Genomic DNA, 7366 nt, shown 5'->3' with positions numbered 1-7366 from the left:
CAAACCAAGCTTCATAAACAAAGGAGAAATAAAATCCTTTGTGAACAAGGAAGTGCTGAGAGATTTTGTCACCACCAGGCCTGCCTTACAAGCACTCTTAAAGGAAGCACTAAACATGGAAAGGAACAGCTGGTACCAGACACTGCAAAAACATACCAAATTGTAAAGACCATTGATGCTATAAAGAGACTGCATCAAGTAACATGCAAAATAACCAGCTAGCATCATAATGGCAGGATCAAAATCATACATAACAATATCAACCTTAAATGTAAATGGACTAAATCCTCCAATTTAAAGACACAGACTGGCAAATTGGATAAAGAGTCAAGACACTTTAGTGCGCTGTATTCAGGACACTCATCTCACCTGCAAAGACACATAGGCTCAAAATAAAGGGATGGAGGAAGATTTACCAAACAAATGGAAAGCCAAAAAAAAAAAAAAAAAAAAAAAAAAAAAAAAAAAAAAGGTCAGGGATTGCAATCTTAGTCTCTAATAAACTGGACTTTAAACCAGCAAAGATCAAAACAGACAATGAAGGGCTTTACATAATAGTACGGAATCAATGCAAAAACAAGATCTAGCTAGCCTAAATTTATATGCACCAAATACAGGAGTACCTACATTCATAAAGCAAGTTCTTAGAGATCTAGAAAGAGACTTGGACTTCCACACAATAATAGTGAGAGACTTTAACACCCCACTGTCAATATTAGACAAATCAACAAGACAGAAAATTAACAAGGATATTTAGGACTTGGACTCAGATCTGGACAAAGCAGACCTAATAGACATCTACATAGCTCTCCACCCAAAATCAATAGAAAATACATTTCTCCTAGCACCACATCACACTTATACCAAAATTGATAATATAATTGAAAGCCAAACATTTCTCAGCAAATGTAAAAGGAGAGAAATAATTTAAAAAACAGTCTCTCAGCCCATAATCAAATTAGAACTCAGGATTATGAAACTAACTCAAAACTGCACAATTACATAGAAACTCAACAACCTGCTCCTATATGACTACTAGATAAATAATGAAATGAAGACAGAAACAATGATGTTCTTGGAAACCAATGAGAATGAAGACACAATGTACCAGAATCTCTGGGATACATTTAAGGGAGTGCGGAGAGGAAAATTTATAGCACTAAATCCCCACAAGAGAAAGGAGGAAAGATCTAAAAAAAAAAAGCAGGGATTGGACTCCTAGTCTCCGATAAACTGGACTTTAAACCAACAAAGATCAAAACAGACAGTGAAGGCCATTACTTAATGGTAGGGAATCATGTTCTCTCTCATAGGTGGGTGGGTGTTGAACAATGAGAACACATGGACACAGGGAGGGGAGCATCACACACTGGGGTCTGTTGGCAGAGGTTAGGTGAGGGACACCATGGAATGGGGAGGTTGGGGAGGGATAACATGGGGAGAAATGCCAGATATAGGTGATGGGGTTATGGAGGCAGCAAACCACCTTGCCGTGTATATACCTATGCAACAATCCTGCATAATCTGCACATATACCCCATAACCTAAAGTACAGTAATTTTTTTTTTAAAAAAAGACCACTACTATATTTTCCTCTCATTTCTAAAATGAGAATATTAAAAGATGTTAATTAAAGTACTGCACCCTTTAATTGTATGCTTTGAAATTAGATGCATTTTCCTCTCTAATATGCTAACTAATTATGAATACTATGGAAATTTTCTGAGAAAAATATAAATAATATTTTATTTAATAAATTATTAATAATTAATCAAAGTTAAAGTCAAACTTCAAAGTATAATATTAAAATTTTTTTTTTGAAATTAATGGTAACAGTGACACAAGTTATCACAACTCCTGAAATAAAGCAGAAACCATGCTAAGAAAAAGTTTACAGCACTAAATGGCTACATCCAAAAGTCTGAAACCTCACAAACTGACAAACTAACAACACCTCTCAAGGAACTACAGAAAGAAGAACAAACCAAAGCCAAAGCTAGCAGAAGAAAGAAAAAATAACAAAGATCAGAGCAGAATGAAATGAAATTGAAACAAAAAAAGTACCAAAGATCAATGAAACAGAAAGATGTTTTTGAAAAGACAACATCAATAGACTATTAGGTAGATTAGCTCGGAAACAAAGAGAAAAGATTTATATAAGCTTAATTGAAAATGAAAAGGAAGACTTACAACCAACAGCACAGAAATATAAAAGTCCATTTGAGATTAATATGAATATCTCTATGTATTCAAGCTAGAATGTCTAGAGAAAATGAATTGATTCATGGAAACATACAACCCTCGTAGCTTGAATCAGAAATAGAAATCCTGAACAGACCAATAGCAAGCAGTGATATTGAATCAGTAATACAAAATTTGCCAAAAAAAAAAAAAAGCCCAGGGCCAGATAGATTCACATGCCAATTCTACCCAACATTTGAAGAATTGGGTACTACTGAAACTCTTTCAAAACACTGAGAAAGAGGAAATATTCCCTACTTCATTCTATGAAGCCAATATCTCCTCAATACCAAAGCCAGGAAGGGACATGATAAGAAAAGAAAACAACAGAACCATATCCCTGATGAACATAGATGCAAAAATACTCAACAAAATACTAGCAAACCAAATTCAACATTAAAAAGTTAATTAACCATGATAAGTGAGTTTCATCCCAGGGATGCAGGGATCATTCAACACATGCAAGACAATAGATTCGGAAAAAGCATTGGATAAATTCCATCATCCCTTTATGATAAAAACCCTCGACAAACTAGGCATAGCAGGGACACACCTCAAGATAATAAAAGCCATATATAAAAACCCCACAGCCAGCACTATACTGAATGAGGAAAAGTTAAAATCATCCTCTGAGAATAGGAATGAGACAAGGATGCCCACATTCAACACTTCTATTCAACATAGTACTGGAAACACTAACCAAAGCAATCAGATAAGAGAAAGAAATAAAGGATGATCAAATTGGAAAAGAGGAAGTCAAATTATCTCTGCTGATATGATTGTATACCAGGAAAACCCCAAAGACTCCTCCAAAAAATCTCCTAGGTTTGATAAATAAATTTGGTAGTCCCAGGTTATAAAATCAATACACATAAAACAATAGCACTGTTATACACTGACAATAACTAAGCTGAGAACCAAATCAAGAACTCACTTCCTGTTGCAATAGCTGGAAAAAATAAAATGAAATATCTAGGAGTATTAACTAAGGAGGTGAAAGAAATCATAGATGACATAAACAAATGGAAATATATGCTATGCTCATGTGGTAAAGAAAGAACACTTATACACTGCTGGTGAGACTGTAAATTAGTACAACTTTTATGGCAAGGAGTATCTAGATTTCTCAAACAACTGAAAAGTAGACCTACCATTTGATCCAGCAATTCCACTCCTAGGTATCTATCCAAAGAAAAAGAAGCCATTATATAAAAAAGAAATTTGCACATGTATGTTTATTGCAGCACAATTCATAATTGTGAAGACATGGAACCAACCTAAGTACCCATCAACTGATGAGTGGATAAATAAAATGTATATATTCCCTAATTTATTATAACACACACACACACACACACACACACACACACACAGAGACACACACACACAGACACACACACACACACACACACACACACACACACACACACACACTAAGGAATACTACTCAATCATAAAAAAGAATGAAATAATGTGATTTGCAGCAACTTGGAGGAAGCCGGAGTTATTCTAAGTGAAGTAACTCAGGAATGGAAAACCGAATACACTGTGTTCTCACTCATAAGTGGGAACTAAGGTATGGGTATGCTAGGACAAACAGAGTGGTACAACGGACACTGGAGACTCAGAGGAGGAGAAAGTTGGAGGAGGATTAGGGACAAAAAACTACATATTGGGTACAATGCACAGTACCTGGCTGACAGGTACACTAAAATCTCCGACTTTCCCACTATATAATTCATCCATGTAACCCAAAACCACTTGTACCCCTATAGCTATGAAACTTTTTAAAAGAATCAAAAATGAAAATAAAAGTTAAGAAAATGAAATAAATAATCAGAATAGGCCTATGTGTATTAATGATGTTGAATCAATAACTAATAACCTTCCAAAACAGAAATCACCAGGCCCTGGTGGGTTCATTGCTGATTTCCACAAAACATTTAAGGAAGAAATTATACAAATCCTGTACAATCTCTTTCCAATTATAGAAGTGGAATAAATACTTCCTAACACATTCTATCAGGCTGGCATCATCCTAATACCAAAACCAGGCAAAGACACTACAAGATAAGAAAACCATAGACCAATATCTCTAATGAACATAGAGGCAAAATTCCTCAACAAAGCACTAGCAAATCAAACACAACAATGTATACAAATAAGCATACACCTCAATCAAGTGCAATTTAGTCCAGGTATGCAAGGCTAGTATAGTATTAGAATATCAATTAATGTAATCCATAACATCAACAGGCTACAGAAAAAAAAATCACATGATCATATCATTAGATGCAAATAAAGCATCTGACAAAATCTAACACCTATTCATGTTTGTTAAAAAATCTTAGAAAACCAGGAAATAAGGGGAACTTCCTGAACTTAATAAGAACATCTATTTAAAAAACCCAGTAACAAAAAAAAGAAATAAAGAAAGAAAAAAACCCCAGTAACTAACATCATGTTTAATGGTAAGAAAATAGAATCTTTTCCATTAAAATCCAGAACAGGACAAGGATATCTCCTGTTGTCATCCTTTTCAATATCATACTGGATGTCCTAGCTAATGCAATAAGACAAGAAAATGAAATAACAGGAATAGTGACTGGGAAGGATGAAATAACATTGTTTTTGTTTATCAATTAGTTTATGCAGAAAATCTGAAAGAATCAGCAAAAAGTTGGAACTAATAAGCAATTATAACAGTTGAAGGACATAAGTTTAATATACAAAAGTCAATTACTTTTCTATAGGCAGCAATGAACAAGCAGAATTTGAAATTACTAACACAATCCCATTTACTTTAGCACCCCAGAAACGAAATACGTGTGTGGAAATCTAACAAAATATGTACAAGATTTATATAAGGAAAACTACAAACTTCTGATGAAATCAAAGAAGAATTACATAAATGGAAAGGTGTTCCATGTTCACGGACAGGAAGACCCAATATTATCGAGATGTCAGTTCTTCCCAATCTATAGATTCAACACAATCCCAATCAAAATCCCAGCAAATTACTTTATGGATATCAAGAAACTGGTTCTAAAGATTGTATGGAGAGGCAAAATACCCAGAACATAACACAATGTTGAAAAAGAACAATGTTGGAGGACTGACACTACCCAACTTCAAGGCTTACTATAAAGCAACAATAAGACACTGTGATATTGATGAAACAATAAACAGATCAGTGGAAAAAATAGAGAGCCTAGAAATAGAAATAGACCTACATAAATAAAATAACCTGATCTTTAAAATGAGGTGAGTACAATACAATGGAGAAAAGATCTTTTTTTCCTTTCTTTTTTCTTTTCTTTTCTTTTCTTTCTTTCTTTCTTTTCTTTTTTTTTTTTTTTTTTTTTGAGACAGTCTTGCTCTATCACCCAGGCTGGAATGCAGTGGTGCAATGTCAGCTCACTGCAACCTCCGCCTCCCAGGTTCAAGCAATTCTCCTGTCTCAGCCTCCCCAATAGCTGGGATTATAGGTGAGTGCTATCATGGCTGGCTAATTTTTGTAATTTTAGTAGAGATGGGGTTTCATCATGTTGGCCAGGCTGGTCTAGAACTCCTGATCTCAGGTGATCCACTGGCCTTAGCTTCCCAAAGTGCTGCAAAGGATCATCATTTTTTACAAATGGTTTTGGAATAACTGGACATCCACATGCAAAAAAGTAAATCTAGACACAGACCTTGTACTCTTCATAAAAATTGACTTAAAATGGATTACAGATCTAAATAGAAAACACACAACTGTATAACTCCCAGAAGATAACATATGCAAAAATCCAGATAACCTTGGGTTTGGTGATGGCTTTTTAGATGGAATGCAAAAGCAACAATCCATGAAAGAAAGAATTAATAAGCTGGACTTCATTAAAAAATATTGCTCTGGTAAAGACACTATCAAGAGGATAAAAAGGCCACACACTGAAGAAAATATTTGCATAAGACACATATGATAAACAGCTGTAATCTAAAATACACAAAAAAATCTTTAAAATTAAACAATAAAGAGACAAGCATTAAAAAAAAAAAAAAAGACTAAAGACCTGAATAGACACCTCACCAAGAAGATATATAGATGGCAAATAAACTTCTGAAAAGATGTTCCTCACTATATGTCATCAGGGATGTGCAAATTAAAACAATGAAGTACCACTATAGACTTTTACAATGGCCAAAATTCAGAGCACTGACCTCACCAAATTCTGGCAAGGATGTAGAGCAACAGGAACTCTCAGCCATTTCTGCTGAAGATGCAAAATGGTACAGCTACTTTTGAAGACACTTAGGCAGTTTCTTACAAAACTAAATACACTCTTACCAAATGATCCAACAATCTCCATCCTTGGTATTTACCCAAATGAGGTGAAAATGTATGTCCACATGAAAACTTGCACATGAATGTTTATAGTAGCTTTATTCATAACGACCAAAACTTGGAAGCAACCAAGTTGTCTTTCAGTTGATGGGTGGACAAATAAACTGTGGTACCTGCAGGAATTGGAATATTATTCAACACTAATAAGAAATGACTTATCAAGCCATGAAAAGACATGGAGGAATCTTAAATGCATACTACTAAGTGAAAGAAAGCAATCTTCAAAGGTTACATACTGTATCATTCCAACTATACGACATTCTGGAAGAGGCAAACTATGGTACCAGTAAATAGATCAATAGTTTCCATGAGTTGTAGAGAGGGGGAGATGAACAGGCAGAACACAGAGTATTTTTAGGGCAGCAAAAATACTCTACATGACACTGTAATGGTGGATACAAGTCACTATATATTCGTCCAAACCCACAGACTGTACAACATCAACAGTGAATGCTAATAGAAAATATGAACTTTGGATGGTAATTTTCTGTTGATGCTGATCCATAGATTGTAACAAATGTACCACTCTGGTGGGGGATGTTGATAATGGGGACGGCTATGCATGTGGAGATAGGGAGTATATGGGAAATCTTTGAACCTTCCTTTCAATTTTGCTGTTAATCTAACATTGCTCTAATAAATAAACTTTTTAAAAATAAATTTAAATAAATGTAGGCTTTGCATGCTATATGACCTATGTCACAACTACTCTAACCCAGCACTATCCAGAACAGCCATAGA

This window comes from Saimiri boliviensis, chromosome X, assembly GCF_048565385.1.
Source record: "Saimiri boliviensis isolate mSaiBol1 chromosome X, mSaiBol1.pri, whole genome shotgun sequence".
Taxonomy (NCBI): domain Eukaryota; kingdom Metazoa; phylum Chordata; class Mammalia; order Primates; family Cebidae; genus Saimiri; species Saimiri boliviensis.
This window is presented reverse-complemented; position numbering follows the sequence as displayed.